This window comes from Papaver somniferum, unplaced genomic scaffold (genome assembly GCF_003573695.1).
Source record: "Papaver somniferum cultivar HN1 unplaced genomic scaffold, ASM357369v1 unplaced-scaffold_10, whole genome shotgun sequence".
Classification (NCBI taxonomy): domain Eukaryota; kingdom Viridiplantae; phylum Streptophyta; class Magnoliopsida; order Ranunculales; family Papaveraceae; genus Papaver; species Papaver somniferum.
In genome coordinates, this window is record NW_020618825.1 from 5,998,313 (window position 1) to 6,022,522 (window position 24,210).

The window sequence follows — 24,210 nt, forward strand, 5'->3', positions numbered from 1 at the left end:
CACTCGAGAAATTTTCATTTATATAATACCAGAGTGTATGGGTTTGCCTTTGGGATTAGCTCATGTAACTATGATTATCAAAATCGGTAATCTTAATTTGATGCTTCGTTTGGCAATTAGGTTATAATCCTATTAGCTAAGCGGGTTTAGTATTTGGGGCGTCACACTCCACCACCCTCACCATGTTGCTTGACGATTGATTGACCCAGTTAAACCCGATGTCAGTTAGATTTATTGCAATATTTTTGACTACTTTTCCCATTTCAAAGGACACTCCTACGAATATCGTGAACCATAATCAAATATTGTAAACCATGAACATGTGGACTTTAATACTGCTATGGATTAATACCTAATGCTTCAACCAAATAGTAGCATAACCTTTCCCAATCAGCAACTGATCGAAAATATCTTTACTAAAAGAAACGCCCATATACGAAAAAATAATCCACCTTGAGATGCTTATGCAGAGAAGACCTGTTAAGGCATTATACGTTTATACCTGTGCGATATTGTCCCATGGATTTCCACGATAATCCATCTTTCTTGAGCTTCTTGAGACCACAAAAAAGAAAGAAAGAAAAAAACGAAGAGAGGACACTAAAGCGGACAACAAATTAATACTTGTGAATCGTAAGTCTCTCACATTGATCGGAAATAATGTTCTAAATTATATATATTCAAGATCTAAATGCGTGCCCGGTCTTTGAAGTGGTTGGCCAAGGATTAGTACCAATTCCATATTATTATTGTTATGAAAAAAGAGTCCATAAATTTGGTAAGTTGTCGGTTTCCATGAAAAAAGAGTCCAAATATGGTAGGTTAACGATTTACTACTTGAATTTGGACTTCTATGAGCGAATAGTACGTTGCCAAGTATCCTCACCAAAACGCTCGTTTCACAAAACTCAAAAAAAGACCTATTTCGGCCAATAGGAAACGAGGATTTCCTCACCGTTTAACGTGGGAGCTTTATTTGTCTAGGCCTTTAAGTCTTTAGATTTAATGGGTCCCCCATACAAGTGTTTTAAAAAATATACACTAATAAGACTTTAAAAACGGGTTTGAGTGGCATATCTTTACCAGTGATTTTCTCCAACCAATCCACTTAGTATCCATTTTGACCCACTCATTCAATCCAATGAGTGTGTATAAGTAGGCATTCTGACTTCATAGTAGCACCTAATTTGAGCAAATCCAGTGATACTCATTCATATTAAATGACGTCACTCACTCCTAATTTGAGCAAATCCAGCAAGCATTCTCACTCCATAGTAGCACCTTATTAAAGCAAGGGCTACGGAGCAAGGTTTCTCATTCAATATGAATGAGTTTCACTAGATTTGATCAAATTAGGTGATGCTATTGACATGCACTCATTCATCGGAAATCACTCAACATACTCATTCAAATGAATGAGTGGTCGATAATCTTCACTAAGAGGATGATCTTCTGCCTCCTGAGAAAAACTTGAGCTAGGAGACTAATCTTTTGCCTCCTGGAGAAAAACTTGTCCTAAGAGGCTGATATTCTGCCTCCTGGAGATAAAAAACAATATATATATATATATATATATATATATATATTAAAATAACTGAAAAATGAGTATTATATCATGAAAAAAGAGTCCTAACATGGTAGGTTAATGATTTGCTAATTGAATTTGGACTTCTATGAGCGAATACTACGTTGCCAAGTGTCCTCGCCAAAACGTTTGTTTCACAAAACTCAAAAAAGACCTATTTCGGCCAATAGGAAGCGAGGATTTCCTCACCGTTTAACGTGGGAGCTTTATTTTTCTAGGCCTTCAAGTCTTTAGATTTAATGGGTCCCCCGTACAAGTGTTTTAAAAAATATACACTAATAAGACTTTAAAAACGGGTTTGAGTGGCATATCTTTACCAGTGATTTTCTCCGACCAAGCCGCTTAGTATCCATTTTGACCCACTCATTCAATACAATGAGTGTGTATAAGTAGGCATTCTGACTTCATAGTAGCACCTAATTTGAGCAAATCCAGTGATACTCATTCATATTGAATGACAACACTCACTCCTAATTTGAGCAAATCCAGCAAGGATTCTCACTCCATAGTAGCACCTTATTAAAGCAAGGGCTACGGAGCAAGGGTTCTCATTCAATATGAATGAGTTTCACTAGATTTTATCAAATTAGGTGATGCTATTGACATGCACTCATTCATCGGAAATCACTCAACATACTCATTCAATTGAATGAGTGGTCGATAGTGTTCACTAAGAGGCTGATCTTCTGCCTCCTGAGAAAAACTTGACCTAGGAGAAAAACCTTTTGCCTCCTGGAGAAAAACTTGTCCTAAGAGGCTGATATTCTGCCTCCTGGAGATAAAAAAATAATATATATATTAAAATAACTAAAATCAGGATAGGGAGACACATAATCAGCCGCTTGAGTGACTTTTTCTACCTGAAGCGGCTGATGATCAATCTTTATCTTACATACCAAACTAAAGTACTTTTTATTTTAAGGAATTTTCTCTCCAAGCCGGCTAATCATGTGCCTCTTACTGTATATTTTCTATTTTAGCCTATCCCATGGTTGAAAACACACTCTTTCACTCAGTTTCTCACTCAATTTTGCAGTGAATGAGTGTTTTGAACCCTCATTCCATAGCCCTTGCTTTGCTCTAACAATTTGTATTTCAGCAACCTTTTTTTTCTTGTTTTGTTTTCTTTTTATTTGACAACCAAAGATTACAAGGGGCCAAAAAAAACGGCCAGCTAAAAGAAAAAGGGAACCAAATAGAAAAAAAAAAGAAGCTAATTACAAAATCTAAACTGAACCATTATTGAAACAAAACACCACTTCCCATATTGATTTCACTGTACCAGTACAATGACCTGCCCCTTGTATTGCAAAAGAGTAAGCAGCAAAATTGATCTGTCTGAAACAATGCTCAAACTGGATATTAATCATCTGTCCTTCAACTTAGTTCCATCAAGCAAGTAAGTCCTAATATTATAACCCATTCCACAGGTTTCTGCTCCTACCTCGCGTGCACTTTACAATAACAAATATATAAGGCAACAAAGACTGTTACATAGTCCTCATTCGGAGGACACAAATTTCATGCATATGGGAGGCTTTATCTTAGCCAAACCAAGAATTGATGCAGGTAGAATTCACAGCCCTTCTCCGCACATTAAACCAGAAGCAACCGCATATATCATTAAAGAAGCTTTCTTGCTGTCAAGTTTGTGCCACACAAACACAATAAGGCTCCCAATAGACATATCAATTGCAAAACTTGCACCAACAAGAAATGGGACTGCCATAGCCATAGGAAGTGGAACCCACTTCCCAATCTTCGATGGGGAAAGATCTCTGACCGAGTTAGCTAGAAAGGCAAATGCAAAGAACCCATAACAGAGCTGCAAACAATGGTTTGGCAATGCAGAGAAACCTTCCACCCCGAGAATTGCCATATTACGATATATTAAAGCATATGGAGCTTTATATTCCCCTTCAGGGTTGCCAATGTCAAAGGCTTTATAAAAAAGAAAGAATGCCAGAGGACCTATAACACAACCCATTGCAGTTCCAACAGCCTGGCTTACAACCATGGAACGAGGGGAAGTAAGTGTGAGGTGACCAGCTTTAAAATCGTGCATAAGATCGGCAGAGATATAAACGATTTGTTTAACAAGACCACAACCTATCATCCCTGCAACTATACCGCTGTCTTTCCCACCTATTGCTGCTAGCGCAAACAGACCCACTTTCCCATAGTTATATGCCATGTTCATGTCAGTGAGACCGGCACCATATGCATTAGAAAATCCTAAAAATGGAGCAAGGATGTAGGCAGCCAACACGCAATACCATTTCAGCTGAGGAAACATGAATGGGATCGCGATGATGGAAACAATGGAGAAGATGACGTATCCTACACAAGCAATCCATATAGGAATACTCTCTCTTACAAAGAGCTCATTACGCTGAAGATCTTCAATGGATTGAATTGATCCATCTGCAACCAAAGGGAAAAAATACAATATATGAGTTTATTTCTCCATGTTGCATATTTCCATGACTCAGAAAGTTATATACGTAAATGAAATCTAGAATAAACTGGCGCAAACCAATTGAAAAACTCTAAGAAGTAAGAACCTACTTGAACAGAAGACAAACATGAAGCGTCTGAATTAACACCAAGAGTGTTTGTATTGTGATGTCCAAATATCCATGTAGGTTTTATCTTTCAAGCATTTAACAATTATAGTTCCGTCAAATAAGTTTGCAGGGGCAGTAAGTTGTTCAAAGGTGAGTCTAAGGTAGGAGACATATGGTCTCTACTCTACTGTGTGTAGATGTGAGTGTGATGCACGAATTATATAGTATTACACTGGTCAGATTAATAACGGAAGGTTCAGAAGTATAAGCAGCGTACAGGTGGTTTTGAACACTAACACTAAATATTTATGGGTTTCTCTCTTACCTTCATTGGAGACTTTAATTGTGCTTTTGATACTTCTACTCGAAAGATACATTACTTTGAGAAAATTGTAAAGCCCATCACCAAGAATGAGCGCAATCGAAATAAAAACCTACACACAGATATATCGAGATTTAATAAATCGTATATACAAAAAGTAGCTGCCATTTTACGCAATCTCATGTCAAATATGTAAGTATAAAACATATATTTAAGTAATGAAACCTTGTAACCATTCAAACTCTTCATACTGCCTTCTGATATGGTTGCCGGATACCATTCTCCTTTTAGGCCGCGTATCAATGGCCACATCACTCCCCATGAGAGAACCGCTCCCAAAAGAGTAGACAAATTTACAAGATGTGAACAAATCATCCCTGCTCCAATATACGTCATGCTGAAATCGAAGAAAAAACTGCAAAAGCAAAAAAATCCACAAAAATATCAAACAAAAGTGAAAATATGATTTTAATAATGGGAGCAGATTAGAAGATGGAATACGCACGACTGCTTCCAAGCTTGCAACCCGAAAGTAGGAAACTGCATGAATCCACAATGGTCTCCACCAGTGTAGAACCATTGGAAGATACCCCACAGCAAACTAAAAGAGAAGAATTTCGCGAAACCTCGAACTTGCTCCCTAGAAAACCATAAAGACACTTTATAATCCACGCAAAAAATCAAGATTTGTATTCAATGAAGAGAGGTTAAGGAATCAGTAAATAGTACTTGGCCATCTTATCTGCTTTAGGTGTATGGAACCCATTAATGAGAACTGCAGTTGCAATGCCACTCGGATAAGCTAACTTGTAGTCTATTATCATGATCTTCAAAAACCAAAAAAAAAAAAGAAAAAAAAAAGGCAATTCGTCAATGAAAAGACGTATCATATAGATATGCCCAAATAGTTGTCAAGATTTTCACATCATAGATCAGAGATAACTACACTATACCAATCACTATTTACCAATTACGATTGAATATATAGGCTTTCTAGAACAAATGACTCTCTCGTTGATGCTCTATTTAATTTTCAATATGAAACAGAATTTCGCAAAATTAAGAGAAAGGAAAAAACACCCTCTATTATACGAGTAACAATTTGGAGACTAGGCATCTCCCCTTAATGTAAACATTGACAACATGAAGTCTAGAAGCGAAATCAAAAACACACCTACATCTAAAGCAATATACTATTAACATTCCTTTCTAAGAGGAATCAATGAAAAGAGACCAACGAAACCTGTAACAAAAAGAAAACCAGTCATCCATCCAATTCCTGGTTCCTTATGACTCCCTGGAGTGTTCCCTGGAGTATCAACCCCTGCTAGCTCATACGTTTTCTTATTCAATCCCAATAGAAAAGACCCAAATCCACCTGCAATTCACCAAAATATGTCAACACGCGGAATCGAGATGTCAAGAGAGAGAGAGAAGGGGAAGGGGACTTTACCTGCAATAGAAACACTGTAACAAGCAACAGCACAAGTTTGAATTACTGTATTCTCTTGCTTAGTAAAAGGAGCAGAATTGAAACCGAGTTTTCCGAGCATTTTAGTCCACCCCTTGATGAAAATGAAAGATAGAAGAGCAGCAGAAACATTAAGAGTGGAGTAAGTCCTGTTGTGAGATTGAGCTTCTGTACTATGATACTGTAAATTATACCAATAACGAGACTTGCAACTAATCCTCTGAATGTGAGTTGGCTCCTCCATGGCGGAATTTTCCTTTAAAAACTCCTCTTCTTGTGGCTTTCTGTCTGAATCTTCAAACTCTTCTTTTTCAGTTTGTTTCCTTTCTCTAATCTCCTCCATTACTAACAATGACTTCAAATTCAAAACTACTTGCTATCTTTCTTTGTCTTCAAAATGTACTTACTGAATCAATAAGCTCTGGTTAAACCTGTTTCCACATTTTTCTTTGGACTTCTCTCCTATTCTGGAATTCAATGTTGTAACTAGAACACCTAGGAAAACCAACATTTAAATAGAGAACAAATATATACATATACAACTTGCATCATAAACCAAGCAATAATGTGAGCTCTATTCTATAATAAGATTCTAATCACAAGTAGTATCCAGCTATGAATTATTATGACTAAAACCTTGACATTTACACAAACTTCTTAGGTTCTACCCAGAAGACGAGTTGAAGAGTACAAATTTAAGAGAGAAACAGAGGTATTTCTCTCCAATCCTTAATTAGATCTGACTTTTGACCATATTAAAATTAATATTTAAAGCAAGTGTGTACACTGGGTGGGGTCATCAGGTCATGTTCATACTATTTAAAAATCAACTTGGTCAGATAGAGTAACATGGAGCTAAACTCCATTGACAAAACAATTACTGGAAGTCCGGAACATGCCTTGAAAAATAAATTAAATTAAGCAACACAACTTGTAAACAATTTTAAGTCCAAGTTGAAGTAAACTAGCATGTTAGACACAACTGGTAAACTAAAATGATACCCATAAAATACGTCATGGAGGCTATTTTTTTTTTCCAATCATTTTATCCATCCCACGGTTAAACCAACAGTCAAGCTCAATTTCCTCTTTTGAAAACAATCTCTGATTTACTTTCATTTACAAATTTACAAAAGTCATCAGATGGTGATTGGCGTAAAGTCATTTTTGTTTAGATATAATTCTCTTCCTACTCTTACAATGTAAAGATGGAATCAACATTCAAGAATGAATGACAATGGTCCAAATTGATTGCAATATAATAGACTTACCACATCCAATGGTACACAGTATGCACAACAAACAAGATTCAACATCATACCTGCCACCCGATTTGCAATTCCCTCATGGGTGGCTTCATTCGTGTGAAGATCTTCAGTGTATTTAACTATCATGCATATCTTCTGATACTTCAAGAGATGCCAAAGCCAAAGCTCTACCAGGCAAAGGCGCAATAGAGGAAGTACCAAATCCTCTAAAAACTCCAGGTATACCATCACTTCCCGGCATTTTCCTCAATACTGCCATTCCATGGTTTTGACAGAGGCCAGATCCAGCGACTTGCAGTCTAGTCTTTACAAATTTCATCGTCTGGAGTAAGCCACATTGAGCAGTAAAGAAAACAGCTCCCATGAGATGAAACTTGGTGTTATCCAACCTTACATAGAGATACACCAAAAACTAGGATTAGTTCGAGCTTTATCTTACAAGCACACAATATTTTTGCTAATCTTATTACATCATACAATGCAGATTCTTGGGATTTTATCATGTACCAGCACATATTTCAGGCCCAGGTTAGATAGATGGAACAGCAGGTGGCACGTAATGTCCAATGTGTGTTGCAATAACGATTTAAACTAAACCAGATCTCAATTGTTCAATTATGCAGGAGATAATACTCTTCAAGCCCCTTGACAAGATTTGCTTCATGCACAAATGAGTTAATACTGAATTAATTGCAATATGTTAAAGACAAATCAATCCAGATTGTGATCACACTAGAAGAACATTTTCAACCGAAACAAAAAGACATCCAATCTTAGAAGAAGAATAATCTAAACCATAGACCCCAAAAACCAACCTATCCCCCCTTTCTCCGAACACCAATATCAAGGATCAAACTTAGTTCAATCTTCAATGCCGGTCCATTTCTACCCAGATTCAAATATTTTAACTAAACCTTAAACCCATAAATGAAAATGTAATAAACTCATCATCTTTCGGAGGAACTTCTTGAATATTGTAAATTAGAAATCTGAACAACATGAAACATACAATAATCAACATTAAGACCAACCCTTTGAGAAATTACATCTCTAGAGCAAAACCCATGTCTTAGAATTCAAAAATGACCATTAGAAAATTATCAAAAAGAAAAAAAAAATCAAGAGAGAAATATGAAATGCTTCACTGAATAAAAGCTCAGTTTACCTATTCCAGAAAATGTTTGTCTCGGATGAACCCAGATTTACAATTTGTGTTGTTTGTGGTCCCAACTCCATGTTTCCCCACCAGTTTGTGTTGTCGGAAGAGCTTCTGTTAATTGTCGTCTGAAGGTTAAAAATAAATCGTGGAATAAAAATAAATATTTTTTCAACTTTCAAGATCTTATAGTTTAGTCTTAGTATAGTTGACTGGACGCTCATGGGCCTAATGGTATATGGTTCAGAGCAAGTACTATGGTGATTGGTGACCGGGCTAAATTGGAAATTAAACAAATACTTCCGATTTTCAGGATTTGAGTTGAGTTGACAGTTTTCACGCATAAACAGCATATTAAATTATTAATTCATATTTATTATCCAAAAAAAAAGATATTAGTTCGATTTTCATTATCAATTTAAAATATACCCCTAAAGGAAAACTAAGAGGAATTTTAAATTTTGTAATAAGTTTGCTAAAAGAAAAAAGTGTGCGCTATAAATAGTTGTTATACGGGCGCATTTAGTATCATCATCTAAAAGGAAAAAAATCTAAAAATTGATGGTGGATCCAAATAGAATTACTTTACGGATACTTAATATTATTAATTTTTTTTTAATAAGTGATGAACACGCAAGTGTGACGCATTTTCATCCATAAATACGTTAGTTGGGACTCATTTTATCGCTAATAAACTTGTATGTAAGTGTTTTTGGGCAATAAACATATTTGGAAAATTCAGCTCGAAAGTTGATAAAGGCATCCGGGGGACACCTACTATTCGCGCTCCCATTTTGGATAAGGGGCACCTCAATTGCTAAGGGGCACCCACCTGCTATTCACACCCCAGGGCACCGCATCTGATAAAAGGCGCCCACGTTTTGGTTAGGGGCACTTCATTTTCAACATTTCAAAATGGACTTTTGGCGGGAAATCTCACAGGCTACTGGCAGAATTAGGGTTCATCTTTTGAACGTGATTTCATGAGATTCAATTGCTAATTTTTGTTGGATCGGCTCAATTCAGCTAGACAGAGATGTTATGGGAATTGGAATCAGTTAAAATTGGCTGGATAATTCATTCGGAGCAAGACAGGGAGTATGATATTCACGGGATTTTTCAACACAAATTTCTGCATGATTTGGTTGGATTTGTTACCTGTTTTGGATTGATACCACCCTGTTACGACTAAACAGGGATGGTAAGTCTTTTGTTTTCGAAAGAAAGGAAGAGAAAGGTACGTGGAAGAGCAAAACAGGGTGGATGTATATTCGGACTTTCCTCGTACTATCACGGGTTGGTTGAGATATTTTAGAAGATTTTGTGTGTTGCTGCATGTTTAGATGAGATTGGAGTGTGCCAACCAGATTCATTCGTGTGAAGAATACAAGAATGGAAATAAAATCTCGTAATCTGGCAGCGTAGTAAAGACAGAATATATGAAGTTATTACAGGGATTTTCTCGAGTAGTGGAGTATAAATAGAGTACTGAGAAGCATAGAAGGGGATATAGAGTGACTGGGGAGTAAATAGAGATCAACAGCGTGATAAATCACGAGTTGCAGAGAGAAGTTTTTGCTGCTGCAGAACTGAAGAACACGAAGAACATAAGACGCTTGTGGACAGTCGTTCATGCTACAGTGTGAACGACAAATACTTGAAGGTCGCGGAAGCTAGTGTCAGCGACAGTTGAGTTTTATCGTTCCGTAACAGTGTCCATTGTAACAAATATAAGTGTGACGAATCTCTGTTTTCATATATTTTCATCCTTCTAAGCACCTTTTGAGAAATGAAATCATACTTTGAGCGTGTTTCCAACGTGATGAGATAAACCCCAACACTTGGACGACGGGGGAAGACGAATTTCATACATGGGTAAAATTATTTAATTCTTTTGAAGACTTTTGCATTAATTAATTTTAATTGAAATATGATTTGAATAATTGGTTGTCATTTAATTTGATGAGGTATGCTTAGCTTAAATGTTTTGATACATCATGCTTAGGATTTACAACTAATCTTTTGAGAATCTACCTTGGAAAAATCCGAGTCCATTTTAATTTTATTTATTGAGCTTTAATTGTTGAGAATAAATAAATTGAACCCTATGTTATGAATTCGACAAAACCCTAGTCCCGGTAACTCTCTTCGTCATGTGACAATATTTTGTATATATTTTATTTATTTCTAGTATTTTCGTTATTTAAATCTGAAATCAATCTCATAAGTCCGAGTGAACGACAACCTATTTACCACTATCAAATCATATTTGCCAATACAACGAATATCCAACTGAACAATATGGACATTTCTCTTTCTATGACCATAGTGTGAATAGTGGTTGGGAACGCCAACCTTTTGAAGGTTATGGGTCAATACCATGGTGAGCCCAATTACTATCCACACGCTCATCGGTCATACGAGCAAGAAGATTATAATACTAGTTCTTCGTCTTTAGAGGATACAATGAATTTTTTTAAAAGTAGTCCTTTTTATGATCCATCTTTTCCTACTCCTTCTTTAGAAGAGTCCCTCGGGAATTTAGCTGAATCGACATATAAGTTAGCTGAGGTGAATAACGTAGTTATGGACGAAAGGATTACAAAAATGAATGAATCTACTTTAGAAGATATCCTCAATAGATTAACTCAAAACTTAGATCCAATACTAAGAAAGCTTTCTTTGGAAGAGACCCTTCAGAGGATAGTTGAGTCGACACGTAGACTTGAGTTAGAGATGAACGAAAGCATTTCTCGAAATAACTTGAATTGTCAATATAGTGTATCCAATAATACCCTTGAGAATGAAGATAATTATTCACACAATCAAGATAACCAGGTTAGAATTGGTAACACTACTTGTTTAGATGAGGTTCGATCATTTTCATGTTATTATAATGATGATTATGATGACGATGTAGTATCTATTTTTTGCGAAACCAATAATGGTTTAGAGGAACGGGTTTATTCTGAGTCTAGTGATTTAGAAACAATAGTCTTAGACAAAGAAAGTGAACTCGTAGAGATGAGTGAGGATGAACCTGACTTAGAAGAATCAATTGAGCATTTCCAGGAATCTGATGACCTAGAAATTAGGGAAGTTGTGACTAGTCTTTCTAGAGACACTGAAAACTCTATGTTTTGGGGTAATTATCATTTTCCATGTGCTTTAACTCTTAGAAAGGTCCCTCACTTGGGACTTCACATATGTGCCTCAACTATTTTACATGATTATCTTCATATACGTTTTCCTAAGCCTGGTAATGTCCATAAGGAAGTTCAGTTGTTAGAAACCCATCCTCTAGTTGATGTGGTTGACCCGGGCTATGATACCGAGATTGATTTTGTTTTCCCACCAAATATTTTTCTTCTAAATGTGGGAACGTATGAGTTTAAAGTGTGTCTGTTATTAAGTTCTGAGACTAAACCTAATTACTTTAGGAGATTAGGGTCGAAACATTTGTTTAAGGAAGACCACCACTCTCATTGTGGTCAGTTGTGTAAGTCAAATTTGATTGACTTTAAGGATCCGCAATTATTTAGGTTATTATTATGTGCTTCTAAGTTTTTACTTGAGTTTTTCCAGACTCTAATACCTGAATCGGATCTTAGCTACGAGGAAATGCAGTCAATGAAAATATTTTATCTAGACCCAGTTATAGAACCTGAACCTGAACCACAGCTAGATGTAGTTGTCTTAAACAGGAAACTAGACAAGGGTGTGCTTTATTTGTTAATTTTCTTGGCATATTGCAGATTCCTTTTACTTGTGATATATTTGGTTTTGGTGATCCGCAGTTATTTCGGCTATTACTTTATTGATTATGCGAGGTGACTAATCCTTTCCTAGTCTGGATGAAGACTTCAAACTTAGCACTTGATGGGAGGTAACCCATGTTTTTGGTACTATGGTAATATCCTTCCCCACTTCCTTTAAATAGTAACAATTTCTCCTTGTTCATGTTTTTAATTTCATCTTTAGAACATTGAGGACAATGTCAGATTTAAGTGTGGGGTAGTGGTTATTAACTTTTTATTTTTCTTTTTCAGGAATTTTCTTGCATATTATGACCAGCAAAAAGAAAAAAAAGAAAAAAAAAGTTGTTATGACCAGTTGTTGAGCGGGTCTATTCGTTTGTTTGCTTATCCTTTTATTATGACCAGCTGTGAAGCGGGTCTATTTTTATATATTTTCTTATCATGATCAGCTGTTGAGCGGTTCTAACAAAAAATTTGATTGTTAGGGTTATGACCAGCTGTGTAGTGGGTCTTTTCTTTTTTATTGCATGTTATGACCAGCTGTGTAGCGGGTTAGAAAAAAAAACAATTGATATGACTAGCTGTGTAGCAGGTCTCTCTCTCTCTCTCTTATTATATGACCAGCTGTGTAGCGGGTCAATTTTCTGTTTTGCTCTAGGATTAGCAAAATGTAAGTGTGGGGCAATTTGATGAGCACGCAAGTGTGACGCATTTTCGCCCATAAATACATTAGCTGAGACTCATTTGATCAATAATAAACTTGTTTGTAGGTGTTTTTGGACAATAAACATATTTGGAAAAATCAGCTCGAAAAGTTGATAAAGGCACCCTAGAGGGCACCTACTATTCACACCATTTTGGATAAGGGGCACCTCAATTTCTAAGGGACACCCACCTACTATTCACACCTAGGGCACCACATCTGCTAAAGGCGCCCACGTATTGGTTACGGGCACTTCATCTTCAGACTTTTGACGGGAAATCTCACAAGTGACTGGCAGAATTAGGGTTCACCTTTTGAACGTGATTTCATGAGATTCAATTGCTGATTTTTGTTGGGTCGTCTCAATTCAGCTAGACAGAGATGTTATGGGATTTGGAATCAGTTAAAATTGGTTGGGTAATTCATTCGGAGCAAGACAGGGGAATATGATATTCACGGGATTTTTCAACATGGATTTCTACATGATTTGGTTGGATTTGTTACCTGTTTTGGATTGATACCACCCTGTTACGACTAAACAGGGATGGTAAGTCTTTTGTTTTCGAAAAAAAAGAAGAGAAAGGTACGTGGAAGAGCAAAACAGGGTGTAGGTATATCCGTACTTTCCTCATACTATCACAGGTTGGTTGAGATATTTTAGAAGATTTTGTTTATTGCGTCATGTTTAGATGAGATTGGAGTGTGCCAACCAGATACATTCGTGTGACGAATACAAGAACAGAAATAAAATCTCGTAATCTGGCAGCGTAGTAAAGACAGAATATATGAAGTTATTACAGGGATTTTCTCGAGCAGTGGAGTATAAATAGAGTACCGAGAAGCATAGAAGGGGATAAGGAGTGATTGGGGAGTAAACAGAGATCAACAGCGTGAGAAATCACGAGTTGCAGAGAGAAGTTTCTGCTGCTGCAGAACTGAAGAACACGAAGAACATAAGACGCCTGTGGACAGTCGTTCATGCTACAGTGTGAACGAAAAATACTTGAAGGTCGCAGAAGCTACAGTGTCAGCAACAATTGAGTTTTATCGTTCCCATTATAACAAATATAAGTGCGACGAATCTCTATTTTCATATATTTTCATCCTTGTGAGCACCTTTTGGGCAATGAAATCATACTTTGAGCGTGTTTCCAACATGATGAGATAAACCCCAACACTGGGACGACGGAGGAAGACGAATTTCATACATGGGTAAAATTATTTAATTCTTTTTAAGACTTTTGCATTAATTTTAATTGAAATATGATTTGAATTAATTGGTTGTCATTTAATTTTATGAGGTATGCTTAGCTTAAATGTTTTGATACATCATGCTTAGGATTTACAACTAATCTTTTGAGAATCTACCTTGGCAAAATCAGAGTCCATTTTAATTTTAGTTATTGGGCTTTAATTGTTGAGAATAAATTTAAATAAATTGAACCCTACGTTATGAATTCGACGAAACCCTAGTCCCAGTAACTCTCTTCGTCCTGTGACAATATTTTGTATATATTTTATTTATTTCTAGTATTTTCGTTATTTAAATCCGAAATCAATCTCACAAGTCCGAGTGAACGACAACCTATTTACCACTATCTAAAATTTGATCAATAAGCTCGGATACTTAACATTAAAAATTCAAAAATATGTTGATACAACTAAAAAAGCAGTGATGGGTACAGTAAAAAACAAGAAGCAAACTTACATTTGATGACATGAAGTTATTGTGAATGGTGGTGATCGACTAGTTCATTGTTGCCAAAACATAACTTTTTTCATTTAAATTTGAATTTGAGAAGAAAGTGGAGTCACCCTATCCTCTGTTGGGGTCTCTTTAGAACTTGTTATGAGAGAGCCTTTAGTAATTTCTGAGATGCGTTTATAACTTTTCTTGGGTAACTTTTACACTTTTTTGGGGTGCTTTTAATAATTTTCTATGGGGGTTATTTCTCCAAAAATACTTACAAATACACAAAATAGCAAAATAAGTACGAAAATAGATACTAACTGTAGTTACATAAAATCAATGAGAGGCTAAAGTGAGATTTTAGGGTTTCTGAAAGTGAGTTACGGGAAGTTGAGCACTAATGGTCTTCGCTTAAACCACGCACAATGACCGTTGAAAGGTTTCTTCAATCGCATGAGAGGGTAGGGCTGGTCTTAGGGAGGGAAGCATATGTAGAGATAGAACAGAGAATTCTGGTGTTTGAAGAATAATTGGTCTGAGAATTTTATGAGAAAGGTCTTTGTTAGGTTGGAGAAATAGAGGACCTATTTATAGATGAATTCTCTAATTGTAGGTCGGTGAAGATAGGGATTGCTTTCCATGCAGATCACTTCTCCCGTCTCTTCAGATTTAGTTAGAGATAAACTAGACTGGGTTTATCACATTATCCCACCATCTTTACTCTCTTCTACAGTGAGAAATATGACGGGAATTTCTTACACGTGTCATAGACTTCCAAACGAAAACCCTAATTGTTACCCCCAATTTGTGTGAAGCTGAGTCATCCTTTGTGATGATATGTTAAGAGAGAAATATTCTTGTTAGAGCATAGCTCGGTTTAACCCACCAAGCGTTGGTATGTCAAGTTTGGTTATCATATTTTAGTGAATTAAAACTCATGTGAAGAGTTGCTTGATTATGTACTAGAGTCAACTTCGTATAGGTTAGCTTGAAAGTATTAGGATATGAGACATTACAAGTATTGTCAAATCTTGAAGATGTGAAGAAGCAAGGATCTACAATGATAGCAATCATCCTTCCACTTGATATTTGTGATATTTGACTTGAACTATTTCATTCCATAACGTATCTTTCAAGTCGTGCATATTGAAAACATAATTACGAAGCTTATTTGAACTCTAGATAGACATAGTATTAAGCAATACAATACGAGGTTTATTGCTCAACCATTGAACTTTGTATATAAGACATCACCATAATCATTTGAATGCTATTGTGATTATGTATGGGTATGAGGTGAGGATTTCATCCTAGGGAACAATGTTTACATGTGTTCTAAGGAAGTAAGTTCATAAACTTGTTTGTGGACCGTAAAGGAAATTTCCAGGTGTTATTGTTTTTTGTATCCATTGTATATTTTATGAACAACCGATATGTGTGATTGAGTATAACCGCTCACAACTTGTTTGTGTTCTTGGTAGAACTATTCACAAAAGCCTGACTTATGTATTGGTATGACTTTTATTAGTGAAACCGATCTTAAGTAATCACCTGAGATGGTATGATCGGGTTTGTGTTTTGTCTGAACAAATATGGGAAAGGGGAACCGATCCTAGTAAGAGGTGCACTGCATCACAAAGGGGAACCGATCCTTGTATGGGATGTAGCAAAGTTTATAGCAGAAAGAGGAACCGATACTATGGACATGTGCAACACATTTTTAGGTAAAGGGGAACCGATACTATGGACATGTGCAACACATATGATTTAGATACCATATATATGTGGGGAACCGATCCTAGTACCTAGTCAACCGAACTTTGGAAATCTAGTGTGACTATGCACAGTACTCACATGGAGGTAGAACCGAAACTTGTTTTGGTAGAACCGATAAACCCATGATTGTGATTGAATGTTGGTTTGATCAATCACATAGTTCTTGAAAGTCAGATGAACCAATTCTAAACTTGTTTGGAAGTGTGGCAAATCGGTTTCAAGGTTGTAAGTGTGAAAGAGAACTTACAAAGTAAGGATGTCGACAAACTTTGAACACATGCTGTGAATATTTATTTCTTTAATTGTTCAAATATATTCCTTAACAGATAAGGGAAGAGAATCCAATGATCGAAACATAAGTAAGTTAAGAATCATTTAATTAAGGTTATTAATTTCATTTTGTAAGAAAATTCCATAATTAGTAATGTGCATTTACTAATTAGATTTTCCGAGATATTTCGATCATTATTTTTGGACATAGCATTTCCAGGAATTATGAAAACCGAATTTGTACTTTAATGAATATCTTGAGAATATTCGGAGAGGAGAGTAACTTAATTAGGCGAAATCTCTTACGGCCGCTCAGTTTAAAGTCTTCTTTGGGATTGAGAAGCTCTAGCATGTATCGTTGGTGGGAAACTAGATAATTGGGATTTATATTTTATTTTCGATTGATTTGATTGACTAACGGTGGTTGAAATCTGATTGCACCTAGTTTGTTTATTCTTGAGAATATTCTCTTCTGATATAAGATTCACTCAAACTAGTTCAGAGTTTCGATAGGGATATTTAGAATGTTGTGAGTTCTAAAGAAGATCTTGTGATAATCCATTGTTAACAGACTCCGTTCTGTGCGTGTTTGATCACAAGAAATTCAAGTGATTGTGTGCAGGTTTTTATTGAAGATTTAAGAAGATTTGAAGACAAAGAAGATATTGAAGATCTGACTTGGTTTTTATAATCTTTGATGTGCACAATACTTGTTTTGGTAAAAGAGGATCCAATTAATAATCGGTTTATCCTTGAGGTAGATTGTATTGATTAATTGAGTAGATCGGCATCAACACAATTCTTTGGATTAAGAGTGTTGTTGGCTTAATCTTAAACGATTACTTCGGTAATTGAACATAAGATAGATCTAAGGATCTGACGAGGGAGTTTATGTTAAGATAAACGGAAGAGCCTTTGTTTGACTCATATCACTTGGTTGAAGAGAGTTGATACCAAACAGATTTGTTGTTCCTTTACTGTTTCGAATATGAAACAAAGTAATTGTTCCAAGTACGTGACTTATATATAAGTTGGAGGCGTGGGAATACATACGGAACTAGGTGAACTGTAGGTTTAGTTGCTTGGTCTCAACTATACGAAGTTAGGTGTAATTTTGTGTAACGGCTTAATCCTGAGAGTATTCAATTCTGGACAAGGACCCGAGGTTTTTATGCATTTGCAGCTTCCTCGTTAACAAAATCTTGTTGTGTCATTTACTTTTATTTTCCGCATTATAATTGTTTTATTATAGTTAAAGGAAATTACACAAACGTTAATTACTATTTACTTGATAAGTGAATCATATTGTGTTTGGTTAAGTCCGAACCTTTTTATCAAGTAACATACTTCGTTGTTGTATTGTCTCGATCTCGTATCCATAGACGATCACACGAAGTGTGAACCGATTAGTTGTATTGTCTCGACTTAATCCATAGACAATCACTTTCGGAGAAAGGACTTATAGGTAGGAAAATTTTTAGCTTGAGGTATATTTGGGTACCCTCGCCTTTTTAATTCTCTTTATCCGAGTTGGACAAGATAGAGAGATGTTCTCTGATTTGTGAGAATGACTAGGATGAGTAACATGAAAAGATATGGAATTCCTCAGAGATCGTTTGCAAAGTGTGAGATGAGTAGAGGTTGATATCCCTCTCTCCATGTCTGTTCACATATGTCACGTGGAGACCGTATTATTGATTGTGGGTCCTTTTGGATAGATTTATAGAGTTCATGCCCAATTTACTAGTCGTGAGTGTGTATTTCACGCTGATAAATAGGAGTGAGTCCTAGGTCACGCTTGTGCCTTAGTCTTATGTCTTTATAAGAATACTCTTAAGATGAGATAACTCAGTTTGGATGATGCCATCTGAGGTTTGGACGACACGACTGAGGCTGTGTGATACTTGGCTGACGTAAATGAGGATGTTTGAGACTCGGGTGACGCGACTGAGGTTTTCTAAGATTTTGCAGACACGACTCATGCCGTCTAAGATTTGGCTGAAACGATTTAGAGAAAAAAAATGGGGTTTGTTCATCCACAAAGATAATGGGTTTAGTTTTATTCCTAATCTAGCAGCAGAACAGATATTCTGGAACAATGTGCATGGTAACGTATTATGAAATTCAATTTAGTTATTTTGTTTTGTTAGCTTAACTTTTAATTTTGACTGCAGAGTCATGATGGTTTGTTTAATCTATGTATTGTTGTGCTAGTCGCGTCAAGGGAAGGCTAATTTATTTAATGAAGGTTTGTATATTCTTCTCATTATGCTACGTTGTTAAGTTAAGCTCTCTATTTTTCTCATTTTTAAATTCAACTCTCTATTGGCATATAACATTTTAGTTGTTTGAGTTTTCTGATGCTTATTATTGCAGTGCGTCTTTCTAATTGGATCTGGATTTTGGTTCAGCTCTATATCACTCAGAAACTTGCCACTTTTATGTGCTGGTATATGTTTATTCTCTTAAAAGAATTCCATGGATTCGTTGTATAGAACATGGAAATGAAATCTTGAGTCTGATGTAACAATATTTGTGCAATATCCTGCCATGAAATAATTTTGATTTGTGTTTCTTTCTATCTCAGTCACATCCTATCTTTATTTGCGGTTGCAGCTTCTAGTAGAGGCTTGTGTAGGAAATGATTACCTTTTCCATGCATAACCATTGGTTGTTGAAATTAGGTTTCCTATGTTTTTTAGTTGATTTTTTAGTTGTTGTTGATGTTGTTAACCACAACAAATTAAGGTTTGATGTTTTCTTCCTTATGAGATGACCACAAAATTCTTTATTTTTACTCTAAATATTTTATTCCTTGTTTGTGTATGGCACCGACTTGCCTTGAAATACAGGGACGCTTCAACAAGGACCATATGTTTACTTTCTACTACAAACCAAGGTATGTGGTTACATAGTTTTGAAAGAAATTTAGGAGTTTAATTGCCACACGAGCGTTGGGTTGTTATCATGTATTTAATTCTCTTCATTGCCTTGTATTCCATGGGTTTTTTCCTTCCAGCATGCACATTTACACTTCTATGAATACTTTCTAATGTAAGCTATTGTTGTTTGCATGAAGTAATTAGGTGTGGAAGTGTTCGCGCGAAGTTGTATCTGCGATTAATTAGGTATACAATTTTCTAAGGTACGAAATATGTTCATGATCTTTGTACTACACAGAATTTGTATTCCTTTAGGACATATGAACAAACTTATAATGATATATGTGAGAATGAACTGAATTAGAAAGTTTCCACGTATTCCCTTAGAATTGTTTGGGACTTAAAGAATTTGTTTTCTTTTTTTATATGAGTCGAATGAGTAATATGAATTGAATGAATATTTATATGAATTGATTGAAGACACTATTGTTGAATGTGATGATGAACAGATTGAAAAGTATATGCAGGATATTTGGATTTCCGACTTATTTCCGATAAAAAATTCGTAAAGACTTTCATTTGTTACTACGTGTCATATCATAATGGCTTCTCCCCGCTACAAACGCCTTTACAACCCAAAATTCGTAACTGGTACATTGTTTTTACGAAAAATTTGTAATACGCACTTTTGAAACATGTTAAAGCCATCACAACCCCGATTCATAATGGTTTAGTTCTGTTTCTAATCCAGAAATTTGGTGTAATGCGAAATTAGATGGGACATTTTTGGGAGAGAAATGAAAGCTTGCACCCCTATTAATGTCTCTGTGAGACTTCGGCTCACTTGGCTTTGACAAGCGTATCTGGCAGAGATGTGCTAGGAGTCAATTGTGCTCGTATTGTGGGGGCCGACTTGACCAGTGTATCTGAAAAGGGTGTTCTAGGAGTATGTTGAAATGGCTCAGAGGCAGAATGACCAACATATCTCGCGATGATGTCCTAGAAGTTATTCGGAAGCCAAGCCTTAATAAGTCGAGTTAGAGCCTATATTAGACATGACCAGTGTATCTCGCAATGATATACTAGGAATCAGTCGTTAATCTCAAATAGGATGAGTTGTGCTTAAGGAGACATGTATGTCTCCGCTCTGGGTCATAAGTCCACTACGGACATTTTAAAACAAGCTTGATGAATTAAAGCTTCATCTCATTCGACGCTTATTTGAGAAGGCGTCATGCAAAAAGTGTGGGTATTACATTATTACCCCTTTAAAGCATTACGCACTTTTGAAACATGTTAAAACCTTCACAACCCCGATTTGTAATGGTTTATAGTTTTGTTTCTAATCTAGAAATTTGGTGTAGTGCAAAATTATCTGAGATATTTTCGGGAAAGAAACCAAAGTTTGCACGCATATTAATATCTCTGCGAGACTTCGTCTCACTTTTCTTTGACCAGAGTATCTGGTAGAGATGTGCTAGGAGTCAATTGTGTTCGTATTGTGGGGCCAACCTGACCAATGTATCTCAAAAGGATGTTATAGGAGTATGTTAAAAGGGCTTAGAGGCAAAATGACCAACATATCTCGCGATGATGTCCTAGAAGTTATTCGGAAGCCTTAGTAAGTCGAGTTAGAGCCTAGATTATACATGACCAGTGTATCTCGCGATGATGTACTAGGAATCAGTCCTTGATCTCAAATAGGATGATTTGTGCTTACAAGAGACATGTATGTCTCCCCTATGGATCATAAGTCCACAAAGACATTTTTACGCATCTAAAGAGCCTACATAACCAGCAGTATCTCGTCGAGGATATATACTAGGAATCATGGCATCACAACCAGCTGCTTCTCGCGAAGAGATGCTGGAGGTGTGGCTCTGGTTCATAAGTCTGTCGGGGACGCTTTACACTTTATAGAAACTATGAGACCGACAGTATCTCTTCGAGGATGTGAGACAGAAATCGTGGTATCACGATCAGTGGTGTCTCGCGGGGACCTATACTAGAAATCGTGGCTATGGGTACCTTGAGGGCCAAGGGTTTAATCTCTCCCGTCACAGTTGAGATTTTTCCTATAGTCTTGAAATAACACTTTTTCCCTTTATCCAAATTTGACCATCTACACTACAAAATTAGACAATTTAGATCAAATTAGACAATATACATTAAATTGGACACAAAAATGTGTCTATCAAACGCTAAAGCCAAGCAAAGCCTAGTACAAGTAGGCAAAATGGTATTTCGAAAAGTAATCACAAGAGTGTGCATTATTGGGTCCATTTAATTCGCAAGTATGCGTTCTCTAGCTCCGGTCATGCAAAATATCGCGTCGTTCACTTTTCCTTTGTTTTGCAACATTCTGATGCATTTTTGGTTTATCAAAGCAATAACGGTTATGCCTACACATCATGAAGATCTCTCGAGTAATCATCATAATGATGCTTTCACATAATATGATCTTTACCGGCCAAGCTTTATATATTAAGGATATCTCTTATTAATACACCTTCAACCAACAACCATTCCATATAAATATGTTTTATGCATATTTCTGCAACTAGAAAAAGGGGAGAGGATGTACATGTGTCAAGTTCACGTGCTTTTACACCACTAGTTTCGTAAATTGTACTATAGTTGTGCATAACTAGTTCTATCCCCATGCCCAACTTGATCAGTACTGCATGGTACAATATATTAATATTCCTTGGCTAGCCACCCAATGACGTGATGAACCATTATGGTGTAATATCGCAGTTGGTCTTCTTCCCACTGGCGTGATACACTGTTGCGAGGAAACTTATATTTTAGGCCAACATGGATTGAACGCGCAACACAAGATTGATGACTTAAAGCTTCACCTCGTTCAATGACGCTTATTTGAGCAGGCGTTATGCAAAAAGTGTGGGTATTACATTATTACCCCTTTAAAGGATTTTGTATTCAAAATTCAAAACAAAAACTATCGTGGATAGACTTCTTCGATTTGGATTTCCTAAGCATATGTCACATATAACAATGCTTAAAAATCGCAAATGGTTTCATCAATATGTTGTGGACAAAAAATAAGATCTTCTGAGAATTTGTACAATATCGCATATCTAGGAATTCTAAGAGAGTCAAAAACACTAACGAGAACATCGGTTTATTTCCTTAAGCATTAATCCCATACCATATACTAAGGATTAGAATAAGAATATCTCAACACAGGACCCTAAGTGAACATCCTAATATCGCATACTGAAAAATACTCAAATTTCAAAGTTTTTTAAAGAGTCAACGATCATGACAAGAAATTCCTAGCTCATTAATGTAAGAACCAAACTCTAATGCTAGAGCAATCGGTTGCTAGCATACTTCTTTAGTTTTCCACTCATAAGTGAGATCTAACCGTCCAGACAACGTACACCGTTACAGATAACAGGTGGGTATGATTAGTACACATTGTATACCTATAATTCCAAACATCCTTCAAGGTAACCAACTATCTGGTAGATCAACATTTAGGGCATGAAAAACTCACAACACTCGATTAAAGCTAACATGATTCGCGTAATACTTAGATTACTCTTCCAACCTTATTATTTTACTTTAAGGAACATTTTATAGTCTCACTATAAACTACTCATTAACGAGTCTATAATGCAAAGTCCCTAGTGTTATCTCGGAACTTGCTCTGATACAGCCTATGACAAACCGAAAAATTTCTCTCCCGTGTTAAGATGTGCAAGCCGAAACTTCTCGATCCCCCACTTGTAAAGAATAGACCGGGCCGTAAAGATTAAAGATCACCAAGAAAATTCAAGTTGATTTTCCTTTGCAAGCATGATTCCTTAAAGGTAACTTCCACACCTTTCCACTTGTCATTGTTCTACGAATAGTGTGATATCATAAAAGCTAATGTTGATGTATCTTGCATGCATCACGGACTTCCAAGTACTGTCCAGGAATAAGAAAATACCTTGGACTTGCACATAGGTCATTGCGAGCCTAATTCCAACTTTCTTACTTCTCTTTGGCACTGAGATGAAAGCATGCATTGATCTTGCACGTGCCAAGGGCGCATCGTTCAGGCTCATGCCATCATTGGATTTCATCATCCTTGTGATGAAAGTGTGTTATAAAATCTCCCCTAACTTGCACATCGGTTTAGCTTTTTTTTCTGGCCAGGCCTAACTGGTGTATGCCTATGTACAATGGCTTGATAGGCACTTAGAACATCCAAATAACGTACTGCAATTACCTTATTAAGTATGCCAACAGTTATATTTTGCATCGCATTACCAATCCAGATACTACAGGTTACCCTAGTGTTGCAATCATTTTGTAATTAGATAATTTGTATGACAAATTGGTAGACTACTAATGTTGCAACTCAGTACAACTGCCTGTGTAGCCTCCTCCGTGGCTTGAAGGAATCATACTCGTCAAGACTAGAAACTAAATCCAACCCGTGTTGTAATACCGAAACCAAGAAAAGCCTAGTCCGTATAGGCCAAAGGGTCTTTCGAAGAATTTGCACAAGACTGTGCATTATCGGGGACATTTACACCGCAAGTATGCGCTCTCTAGCTCGAGACATGCAAAATATTGCATTGTTCACATTTCCTTCATTTTGTACTATTGTGATGCATTCTTGGTTTAGAAAATCAACAATGATGATGTTATCTAAAGTAATCTTCATAATGATGCTTCCGCATCATATAAGTTTTACACGTCAAAATGATGATTTCGCGTCATTTATACAGGCTTTACTGGAAAA

At 36.3% G+C, this 24,210-nt stretch overlaps 1 pseudogene; it reads right to left on the reverse strand.

The window, feature by feature from the left end:
- Nucleotides 1–2,758: 2,758 nt before the first annotated feature.
- Nucleotides 2,759–8,287, reverse strand: LOC113326959 (annotated as a pseudogene).
- Between the last annotated feature and the right edge of the window lie 15,923 nt (nt 8,288–24,210).